The sequence below is a fragment of the Gossypium hirsutum genome, chromosome A13 (genome assembly GCF_007990345.1).
Source record: "Gossypium hirsutum isolate 1008001.06 chromosome A13, Gossypium_hirsutum_v2.1, whole genome shotgun sequence".
Classification (NCBI taxonomy): Eukaryota; Viridiplantae; Streptophyta; class Magnoliopsida; order Malvales; family Malvaceae; genus Gossypium; species Gossypium hirsutum.
The window spans coordinates 79,208,965-79,222,025 of record NC_053436.1 but is presented as its reverse complement, the minus strand read 5'-3'; the positions used below and the strand labels follow the sequence as shown (position 1 = coordinate 79,222,025).

The 13,061-nt window shown below is 29.8% G+C and overlaps 1 pseudogene; it reads left to right on the top strand.

The window, feature by feature from the left end:
• Window positions 1-7,912: 7,912 nt before the first annotated feature.
• LOC107939084 (pyrophosphate-energized vacuolar membrane proton pump-like) lies at window positions 7,913-11,158 on the top strand (annotated as a pseudogene).
• The last annotated feature ends 1,903 nt before the right edge of the window (window positions 11,159-13,061 follow it).

Below are 13,061 nucleotides of genomic sequence, written 5' to 3'. Positions count from 1 at the left end.
TTCTATAGATGGTTTAAGAACCCGGGTTGATCCCGAATAGTTTTCAATGGTCGATTTGGGGCTCGTAGGCCCATAATAAGAAGTTTAAAGTAGAAATTGAAAAGTTCTAATTTGGACCAAGTCTCGGTGACTTGGGGAACATTTGTGTGCATGAGATTGAGTTAGGTAATGCCTCGTATTCCGCTCTAGTGTGGGTTACGGGTATGGGGTGTTACAAATACATTAACAATCACAAGGTGAGCATTTCACGTATCAATTATATAATCTCTCAATTATTCAATACTACTTATTTCTTTATCATTCAATTGGAAAGAACCAACATATAAATCATATTGAACTATTGATCATGTCAATTCATATTCACTTTCATATACCATTTCTTTTAAATATATAACTCTGTCACCATTATCACATTAACAAAGTGAACACTTCATACATATAAACTATAAACTTTCCAGTCATTTTGATATCGTTAACATCTTTTGAACACATAACCATCACTTAAGCAATTTCATCAGTTAACATTTCAATATTAGTATAAACACAACATTTCCAAGCAATTAATGAAGTCAATCCATATATTTCCATTTAACATTTGGCCCGATGAACTATAGTAACTTAATTTGGATACTCGGGTACCCATAACACACCAGAGAGCATGGCAATGCTAACAGAGACATCAAAGTGCAAACAGAGGCACCAAAGTGCCAATAGAGGCACATATGTGCAATCCCGCACAAGTGTGTGTTCTAACCCTATTGACATGCCAATCGAATCCTAATCATTTACTACGTTCAAACGAGCATTTGACAGATTTCATAACACTATAACTTTGTGTCACTTCAAGAAATATTCCCATATACATGCTTTTATTCAATTATTTTATTTCTGAAACATATAAATTATAGATATTCATCACATTTCAAGTAAATCTCACCCACCTTACATTTAACCGTAAACAGTTAATATCCTCAATTCAATATTAAAAAATTCAAGCACAATTTAATTAAATAATTGATAACAATATATAACATGAACATATAAGCATATATCTATTCTATGAATTTACCTAATACAACTAGTAAGCAAATTTGTTCATTGGGACTATTTTACAATTTTCTCTTTTTTTGTTCGTTGGGACTATTTTACAATTTTTTATTTTTTTTCCTTCGTATGGATCCATCCTTGATCTATATAATAATTAAATTTAATTTATTAAATTAAAATAAATTATCATATTCATTTTTATGTATATGACTTATAATTTTCATTTTACAAAATTTTCCTAAAATTGAAACTATTAAAAAATTCACATTTAAGCCCCATTACACATAAACGATTCTAATTTCATCCATAAACAGCCTTCAATCACTTAAAATTTACAATATTTTCATGCGAAGTTTAACGTATTTACATATTAGTCCTTAAGTGCAAAACTAACAAAATTCACTTAACAAAATAGTCCTAAAACATTTCCAAGCTTCAAAATCTTCCATTTAATATCAAGAAAATCCAAAAACCATCAATGGTAATTTTAACAAACTTTAACAATTTTGAAAACGAAAATACAAGCTAACTGGACCTAGTTGCAACAATCTAAAAAACATAAAAATTACTAAAAAATAGATTAAAATTACATACCATGGAAGAGAAAAGAATTTGAGCAAAGCTTTTTGAATGTTTATCCATGTTGTTTCGATTTGTTAAGTTAAAGAAGAAAGATGATAATGTTATTATAATTATTATTATTATAATTCTTTTTACTTATTATTATAATTATTAATAACATATAATTAACATATAAAATTAATCAAAATACATCACCGTCTACTATATATATACATTAAGTTGTTATTCTCTTATAATTCCTTCCACTTATATTAATTAACTCATTTGATCATTAAAATTCAATAGCTACTAAGTTTTATATCTTTTACGACTTAGTCCTTTTCCTTTAATTAACTAGCCAAACATTAAAATTTTTGGATCAAACTTCAATATATCTATCTAATAACTCCATAAATATTTTAATAGAATATTTATGAGCTTGGTTTACCAAAACAAGATCCCGATACCTCATTTTCCAAAATCACTGACTTTCGAGACAAACCACTTATACTTAACTATTTGTTCAATTAGTTTTATCAAATCAAAATTCAATATAAAACTATAATTGACTCATATGAATTAAACAATAATAATTACAGACTCATTCGTCGGATTTGTGATCTCGAAACCACTGTTTTTGACACCACTGAAAATAGGTTACATCATTTCCATTCCTCATCCTTTATGTATATATATTAGAATCTTTAGTTTTTAGTATGACATGCTTATATGTAATATTAACTATAATTCCACTACTTAATTATGTGTTCATATCAAAGTTGTCCACTTGTGTCATAGTCACTAAAATATTTATATATTGAGCTACAGAATTTGAAATTAAGATCTGCTTGATGTTTTTGAAACCAGACTCAAATATCTTTTTACCATAAAATTTTTGTAATTTCTAATTTAGCCAATCAGTACATTAAATTCTTCAAAATTTCCCCTATTCTGCTACTTGATAACTTTAACATTTCTTTACTAAAAATTAATTATCTCTTAGTACGGGATTCAAATGATGTTTTTGTTTGTTTCTCTTGAAGACAGAATCTCTTAGTACGGGATTCAAATGATGTTTTTGTTTGTTTCTCTTGAAGATAGACTCATTAATAATTTAAAAATATATATTGCAATCCCTAATAATTTTTTAAAATTGTTTGATGATTTTCCAAAGTCAGAATAGGGGAACCTAAATCCACTTTGACCTTATTTCACGAAAACTAATATATCTCAAAATATACAATTCCATGTCTTTCACCATTTCTTCTATACAAAACTAGGTTCAATAAGCTTTAATTTCATATTTAATTATACCTCTAAGTAAATTTATATTTTTTTTTTGAATTTTCAAAGTTAATTCATTGTTGCTGTTCAAACTGTTTTAATGAAAATATTTTCTTTTCCATGGTTTTTTGCACTATCTTTCATTCAATTAGACATAATTACCATAATTTTGATGACTATACAATTTAAACACTTATTTTTATATTTAGATTACATAGTCATTTCTTAATCTTAGTATTTTTCAAAATACAAATCACATTCTCTCTTATCAATTTAGTGTTTTAAGTCTCTATTCTTCATAAAATACTTTCTATTTATAGTATTTAGATTAAATACATGTTTCATACATCTCATTCACAACATATTTAACTCAATCTATTGAAATACAAGTAGGGTTAGTATGAAACTTACATCCTTTGTCAAGAATTTCTTCATTTTCATTCCTTTCTCATCTTCACCACTTTCTTCATTTTTCTTCTCATTTTCTCCACTTTCATCTACTATTTTCTTAGCTCTAAATTGGTGAACATATTCTCTATATTCTCTTCTTCATCTTTTCTCTTTAACGTCTATGGAAATTTTAAAAAATTTTGGATTAAAAAATGAATTTTCATGGTAAATGACTAAATTGTAAAGAAAAGAAAACTTCCTTTCTCACCCTTTTACTCACGTTGGAAGGATGATCAATTTTCTCCATCCTTCCTTTCTTTTTATACTATCATTTTCTAAATAAAGCAATAATAAATATCTAAGTAAAATTAATAAAACAATAATTAATTAATTAATTAAAAATATCACCAAAATATCATTAATATCATCATTACATTCTAGAATTCTTCCTCTTACTAATTGATCATTTTGCCCTTTATGGTTTTTCAAAATTTCATTATTGAATCATCACTTAATTTGGTAAAATTGAAATTTAGTCCCTCACAATTCTTAACTTATTCAAGTTGGTCCTTGCATGTCAATTCCATATCATAGTGAAGTGGGCTATTTTCAATTTTGATCCTTCAACTTTCTCATTTTTACACTTGAGCCAAAAACTTTTCCCATATTTATGATTTAGTCCTTACTTTAAATCAATATACTAAAACCTACTACTTAGTTATTTTTTTTAATACTCCTCAATCTTCTCTTTTATCATCTTTATATCATTTTTCCATTTTACCGGAAAATCAATTATACATTATTCAATTTATTACTACTTGTATTATATATCAATTTTAGGGGTGTTACAGAAATCTTGTACAAAGAAAGTAACTATTAGAGTTGAAAACTTTATTAATAAAAATAATTGTGTCATTAATGAAAAATGAAGTATACTGAAACTCTAATTGATCTAAATAAGAAGTAGTTTTAAACTAATCTTTCTTTTTTGACTAAGAAACATAAAACTCCTAACCAACTTAAAATACTTAAACAATATCCAAAATTCGTAAAAAATAAATAATAAAATAATAAAACCTGATAAATACAATATTGAGCTCATATATAATAAAAATTAAGCATAAAAATCAAATTCTATGATTTAAACTAGAATTAAAAGCTTGAAATTCATAATTTTCGTAACAATTACATTCAGAAATTCTACTTACGCAGTTTTTACTAAAACAGTTATAACTTGAGTTATCGAACTCAAAATTGAGTGATTCAAAGTGTATTTTGAAATTAAGAGATAAATCTTCGAATTCCGTGGAGACATTTCAATTTAAAAATGCTTAAATCTCATCCAAAAAATTATCGCAAGTCGAATAATTTTCCAAATTTAAAAATTAACAGCTTACAAGAATCTTTCGAAATTAGGTTGAGATGAAGGTGGGACACTGAGAAAAGCTTATAATACATAAGGTTACATATAAGTGAGAGACGATGGCCAACAGTATCCAAACTGGACGATTGTTGTCGAGATTATCATCACATAAAAGGGAGAAATTACTTGCTCTCTAACGTTGGTTGTAAACCCATTAAGATAGGACCCGGCCCAAGCCATCTAACATCGGTTGTAAACCCATGCCAAGGTCAACATTATAAGGTTTTGACCTCCATTTTATTTCAATATGACTATAGTCTGTATTGTAAAGGAACTGTGGAATTTGTCAAAACCAGTAGGTTGCTTTGGTTAGGCCGTCGTACTTCAACCACAGTCCCTATTTCTTGTAAAAGGAGAACAATACCGTGGCAGGTTTTGAAACCTTTTTATATTATGCTTAAATTCAATGGTCGCAATCAAATTGAATTTAATCAATATGACCTTTCTATAATCATTTAACAGCTCCAACATGTGCCTTTTTTTAATTTACTGCTTATATTAATTCTTATAATATCATCCTTGCTTTACAATCAAATTTTAGGAAAAATATTCAAACCTAAAGGTATAACAAATTTTTAATAAAACTAAAATTTTATCCTTTATTTATTTTTATTATCTTCAATTTTATATTAACTATTTTTAATTAAAAGAAATAAAAATTTAAATAGTTTTATTTTTTCTTAAATTGAAATAAATTATAACTTTTGTTATATTCTAATATAATCATATTTAAGCACAATGACAACTACAATTACAAATAATATATCTCAATGACTATTACAAGAATCAATCACACAATTAAATTGATAACCAAAATATTTCTAAATTTATATTACAATAAATCTATACAGTGTCCAAATATGGTGAGACATAGAATAAGTATACACCGAAAACTCGCTAGGACATTATATATATATATCAAGGCAATGGCAATGGCAATGGAAGGGGCTGACTCCATAAAAATGTAAAATTTTATTTTTACCCTTTAAATTTTATAGAATTTTAATTTAAAAATTATATTTTGATCTCTTAAAATTGATAACATTTTGATTTGCTCTTTTTAAAATTATAAAAAAATATAAATTATTAAAATTTTAAAATTGTATTTTAACTCTCATAAAAATGTACAATTTAATTTCGAATCTTCCCAAAAAATTTATTTAACTACGCCCCTACATATGGTTTATACAGAGTTAAACTCGAACTTAAAATATTAAAGTTCTCAAGTTCTCAAAATTGTTGATCGTAATAATTATATATTTTTGTTATCTTTTACGTTTTGTTTCTTGTTTAATAATTTTTATAAAAATACATGTAAGTATTTAATTATAATATTAACTTTGAGATATTGTTTTTATTTTTATTTTTTAATCAATTTATTTCCCATTAGAACTTTTTAAATAATGGTAACTAACGAAGTTTTCAAAATCATTAAACCATTGGTTCCCAATCTGGTCGATTAGATCAATTCAATTGCATAAATTATTAAAAATTAAAAGGAATATAGAAAATTAGTTCAATTTGTCTGACTACCTAGTTTAGCCGATTTACGGATCAATCAATTGAATGTCTCATTCTAATCTGGTACCCCAACCAGTTCCCAACCTAATGGACTGGTTAGGATTTGAAAACAATGGTAACTAATTAACTTTTCATAAAATAATTTAATGAATTAACTTATTAATATATAATTAAATTAAATATAAATTAAAATATTTATTTTAATTGAAATCAAATATATATAAATTTTATAGAAAAGTGACATATATTTAATTTTATAACATTTTAATGTGGGGTTAAAATTTTATTATTATTAATTAAAAATTAAAAAATGAATAAATGAAATAGAAAATATATAAATAAATAATAAGGGTATAATTATTTTTTATTTAAAATTTGGTTGGTAAATAGATTTGAAGGAGTTAATATGATTTCTTCAAAGTTGAGCAGTAAATGGACATTCTCTTAAGTAAATTGAATCTTTTAATCATCTTTCCATGTAGATAGAATATTTAATTCTTTTTAAGATGGAGAATTGCAGTTGACATTCCAAATGAATGACGGATCAAAGTTGATAAGCTCAAGCAATGTGAAGCTTCACGGCCAAGGAAAGGAAAGTCTACTCCATGTGATCTCACCATCCAATTTTATGGCAACATTTAGTTGGAGGGATGCAGTTTCCAAAGCAGATATTGACTGCTAAGCTTTGCCACCAATGGAACTTCATGGTTGAGCAAAGTAAAAGTTTGAACACAAAACACATTTTCTTTTTCAACCTCTTGAGATTGAAATTTTTGGCACATCAATATCCAAATCTCTACAATTAATTGATATCAACATGCTTTGAATCCACTAGCTTACTGGCTTTTCTCAGATTAAAATCATATAGTAATAAGTAATAACGACACAAAATGCAATGACATTGGCAATTTGGCGCATTGCCTAGTTGATGTTTGAAGCAGATCAACTGGAGTTACCTACATGTTCAATATTAATTATTATAAATCGAATCTAGCAATCTGTTTTAATTATTCACAAGGTAGATATCTATTTTATTCTGATTTTTCATTTTTTAAAAAAATATTTTTATCATGGTTTTAAGGAGGTAAGTTTCCATGGATCAAAACTTTAAAAAAATAAACTTAATCGTATTTGACATTCACATCCTGGTCTGAATATATTGCTTTGTTTTATCTGGTTGAATCTATCAAAAACCGATTGCCAAGTCTTTGTTCATCAAAGTCAAGAAAAAGAAAATATAATAAATCATTACTGCTTGTCTTTCAAATAACTATCAAAGAAAATGTTATTGATCCATATTTTAAAAATCTCAGAATTCAAATATTGAATTTATGTGATCAAGTCAAGTAAATATTATCATTTTGATGTTTATCTCCCCACATTGTAGATGCTGGGTTTTAACTATAGCCTGAAAATACAAAAAAAAAACTACTTTGCAACATGAAATGTGCTAACATAGACAAAACTCGAAACTGTTAATCAAAACAACCAGTAAACACACAAGTTTTGTCCTATCTGTCGTCCAAAACAACCCCTTTGCATATTTTCAACAGTCCGCTTTGGATTGCCTACTTCTGAAGATTGTAGCTTTTTCAAACCTGTGCTTCGAAAACCAGTTACCAGTTTGTGCTATATTTTGCTAGGACAAGACAAGAAACAAAGTGAGATAAGTGGGAGTTTGTGGAAATGGGTGCATCGAGTGAGGCTCTTACCCAGGTTTTGATACCTGTAGCTGCCTTGGTGGGCATTGGTTTTGCTTTGCTTCAGTGGCTTTTGGTCTCCAGGGTGAAGGTCTCATCACATGATTCAAGCAATGGGTATAAAGTAAAGCTGATTGAAGCTGATGAAGAAGAGGAGTGTATTGATAACATTGAGATTTCTATCAAGTGTGCTCAGATTCAACATGCCATTTCTCTTGGTAACCTCTTTTCTTTCAATTGCTCCTTTTATCAGTATTTACGGTGTTTTTAACATAAAGTTCGATTCATATCATCCATTATGTTCTACTAAAAATGTCAATGTTCCCAGGTGCAACCTCTTTCCTCTTTACCGAGTACAAGTACCTGGGTATCTTCATGGGTGTATTCGGTGTCATCATTTTCCTCTTCCTTGGTTCAGTTAAGGGGTTCAGCACCAAAAGTGAACCATGCACATATAACAAGGGAAACACTTGCAAACCGGCCCTGGCGAATGCCGTCTTTAGCACGATTGCTTTCTTGCTTGGGGCTCTTACTTCTGTTCTCTCAGGTTTTCTAGGGATGAAGATTGCAACTTATGCCAATGCTAGAACAACTCTAGAGGCAAGGAAGGGTGTGGAAAGACATTCATAACTGCTTTTCGCTCGAGAGCAGTCATGGGTTTCCTGCTTGCAGCCAATGGGCTTTTGGTTCTCTATGTATCCATTTATTTGTTTAAACTGTACTATGGTGATGACTGGGAGGGACTTTATGAATCTATTACTGGTTATGGTCTTGGGGGTTCTTCTATGGCTCTCTTCGGAAGAGTTGGGGGAGGAATATATACAAAAGCAGCCGATGTCGGTGCTGATCTTGTCGGTAAAGTCGAGAGAAATATCCCTGAAGATGATCCACGAAATCCAGCTGTGAGTTCCCACAGTTCCTGAACCTATTAGCCTGGAATAAGTTCTGTTTGTTGTTTAGCTTCCAATAATTAGTTCTGAGTCTTATACCACTTATATTCTAAACGATAAACAATTTTTATACAGGTTATTGCTGATAAAGTGGGCGATAATGTAGGAGATATCGCCGGCATGGGGTCCGATCTATTCGGATCTTATGCTGAATCATCATGTGCAGCTCTTTTTGTTGCATCCATATCATCCTTTGGTATCAATCACGACGTTACAGCAATGTCTTACCCCTTGATCATTAGCTCAATGGGAATCGTGGTTTGCTTGATAACTACACTCTTTGCAACTGATATGTTTGAGATTAAGAATGTAAGAGAAATCGAACCATCCTTGAAACAGCAACTCCTTATCTCCACCATCCTGATGACTGCTGGGATTGCCATGGTCAGCTTCTTTGCATTGCCATCAGAGTTCATTCTCTTCGATTTCGGAAATGAGAAGGAAGTGAAGAATTGGTAAGCAAACTGTAAACTGTTTTCTCTTCATTTGAAGGTTCCGGTCAGCTTTTATCAATTTATGTACCATGCAGGCACCTTTTCTTCTGTGTTTCTATTGGCTTGTGGGCTGGACTTGTGATCGGATACATTACAGAATATTACACTAGCAATGCTTACAGGTAAGGACATTAAGATGTTACTCATCAATTCCTTTGATATGCCCATCTTTGATGCTTACTGCCTCTTCAAATACTTGTAGTCCAGTGCAGGATGTGGCAGATTCTTGCAGGACAGGCGCTGCAACGAATGTGATATTCGGGTTGGCCCTGGGATACAAATCTGTCATCATTCCCATATTTGCCATTTCGATTTCTATTTATGTGAGTTTTAGCCTGGCTGCAATGTATGAAATTGCTGTGGCCGCTTTAGGGATGCTTAGTACTATATCCACCGGTCTTGCAATCGATGCTTATGGTCCCATTAGTGACAATGCCGGTGGTATTGCTGAAATGGCTGGAATGAGCCACAAGATACGTGAAAGGACCGATGCTTTAGATGCCGCAGGAAACACCACCGCAGCTATTGGCAAGGTGAGCGGCTTATGTTGATTCCATGATCTTTATTCTTCAAATTGGTTGTTGGTCCTTGAGTATTTTTGCATGTTTCTACTGTTAAATTTCAGGGTTTTGCGATCGGCTCAGCTGCACTCGTATCTCTTGCTCTATTCGGTGCCTATGTTAGCCGAGCAGGCATCAAGTCAGTTGACGTATTGACACCAAAGGTTTTCATTGGCTTAATAGTTGGAGCCATGCTACCCTACTGGTTTTCAGCCATGACAATGAAGAGCGTTGGAAGTGCGGCTCTCAAAATGGTCGAAGAGGTTCATCGGCAATTCAATTCAATTCCGGGACTAATGGAAGGCACGGCAAAACCAGACTATGCGAACTTGTTAGAACAAAGAAGGCAGCAACAGGTTATTTGCTTAAGAACTAAATAAAAACCAAGAGCAAAATGAGAAGAACTTGAGCACAAAACATGGATGAAAATCAGCAGCAATCTTCATTGATTGATAATGAAAAATAAATACAAAGTTAACAAGTCAAATGACCATTACCTAATGATTCACCTACTCCCGCTAATAATCAACTAATACAAGTTAAATTTTAAACTAAAGCAAGCTGATGTATCAGCCATTACATCCATTACATCAAAAATCCTACTAACTTAGATTACAAATTACAAACAAACTAAAGTTGGTTACATTGGAACAAAAAGAACAAAAAATGGTCCTAAGCTAGTTGCTGCATTCGGTTCTGCTCCACTGCTGGTCTGCTTGCTGACTTGCTGGCCATATGTTGCATTGCAGGCCAATGCTTAACAGAACTGTGTAAAGATGTCGACTGATGCCTCACTCAGGGCAATGATCCCACCTGGTGCACTTGTTATGCTTACTCCACTCATCGTCGGAACCTTCTTAGGAGTCGAAACACTAGCTGGTGTTCTAGCTGGCTCACTTGTGTCAGGTGTGCAGGTAGCCATCTCAGCATCCAACACAGGAGGAGCATGGGATAATGCCAAGAAATATATAGAGGCAGGGGGTAGTGAGCCTGCAAAGTCACTTGGTCCGAAGGGTTCAGATTGCCACAAGGCTGCAGTGATAGGAGACACAATAGGGGATCCCCTCAAGGACACATCTGGTCCATCGCTCAACATCCTCATTAAGCTCATGGCGGTTGAGTCATTGGTGTTTGCTCCTTTCTTTGCAGCTCATGGAGGCTTGCTTTTCAAATTCATCTAAACTCTTGCCTTTAGTTACCCAATTTTAATATCTTCAAATAAATTGTAGTACTTTTACTCATGTTTTTTTTTTTCATTGAAATTTGAATATCCAATTTTTATCGTTTAAACCCCAAGTACTCCAGCTACTCCCTGACATTATTCTTATCTTTATAATAAATACATTGAAGTTAGGGTGTGTTTCATAAATTACTCAAAATTTTTAGTTGTTTTAATTTTTATATAATATAAAATTTTCAATAACAAATGTTGAATAAAATTAGTAGATAAGTAGTTATTTATTATTAAATGTATAAAATATTACATTTGTTTTATTTTATTAAAAATTAAAATAAATTGTCATTTAAAAAAAAGAGATATTCAAATTACCATATTTATTTTTATCCAGCACTATCCAAAATATTATAAGATATTAAATTTATAAGATTAAAATTAAGAAATAAATAAATAAAATTTTAAAGATCAATATTTACTTTTATCAATCAATATAATTTATATTCCGTACTTATATTTACTAATTTATCAAATAATTTTTTAATATAAATTTAACACTTATCAAATTCAATGCTTAATTTTTTAACATTTAGAATTTTAATTTATCAAACCCCCACTTAATTTTGAGAATTTTATATTTTTTAAGTTATTATTAATTTTTTTATTGAAATTTGTTGGTTGAGATTTTAAAATTGGATTTTCCTTGGTTCAAGTAATGTTGGATTACTTTACCTATTTTAGTTATTTTGAGTTAGAATAATTTTTAAATTTGGATTTTTATTTTTTATAGTCAACTTGAATTAAATTATATTTAAATTTAAATTAATCAAATAAAAATTTTAAATTTAACTACTCTATTGAATTTTTCAATGAATATCTAATGATAGAATTATTTTAGTTTTGATATATTAAAATAATTCTTAAATTTCATTAATCAAATTTGTAAATTTTAATTTGATAATATCTAAAATATTTTCAGATGTTATAAAACATATAATCATGTTTCTAAGGGCCCTAACATTATAAACTTTCAAAATGTTGTAAACCTTTTTAAATCAATTTTATATTTATAAGTACCGATAACTTCTAAAGATATCTAACAAAACTTTCAAAAGAAGCAACGTATCGAAATTTATAAAATAAGTATCAAAACTTATATTTAAAATAAATTTTCTTTTTACTTTTATAAAAATAATATATTTACATTATTATATTTAAATTTCATTTAAAAATATAAAATATTAGGTTAATAAGAACTAAATTATGATATAAATAATTTTTAGATATTGTATAAAAATATTTTTTAAATATCAAGTAAAATATTTAAGATTTAATTTTTCAAACATCGATTTGAGATGAAAGTTTTTTTAAAAAAAAAAAGATTTTTATGCATAATAAATATTATATTACAGTTCTATGCTATTTTCTCATATTACTAGACTCAAATTCACATTTAGTATCTATCTAAAACGTAAATATCTAAACAAATTTACAAATTTTCTTTTACCAATAGATGCCATAAATTTTAATGGAAGTTTCGGGATGATAAAACTGAAACCCAACCGCTAATACGAGACCAATTAAGAGACGTAAATAATCTGCTGCTACGCCTCAAACCAACGTCTAGGTGGACGGCCTCTACAGTTCTGTGGATCATTGCCTGCTTGCCACATGTAACACAATTCCGCTGAAATGAGACGTAACGTACTCCTAGCCTAACAAGGCAAAATCCTCCTACGTGTCACGTGAAATTCCTAGCCAATAAATTTTTGCCACGTCAACTTAGTGACACCTGTGAATGACATGTCATCAAGCCATTGGCTTCAGTCATTAACTTCAGTCCACGTCATATTTACAGAAAATAATAATACCTCGTTTTAACTGGGCCGTAAAAAGTAAAAAGTAAAAAGGAAGAAAACCATTGAAACGCAACGAGTATTATATAAACGGTACCAAA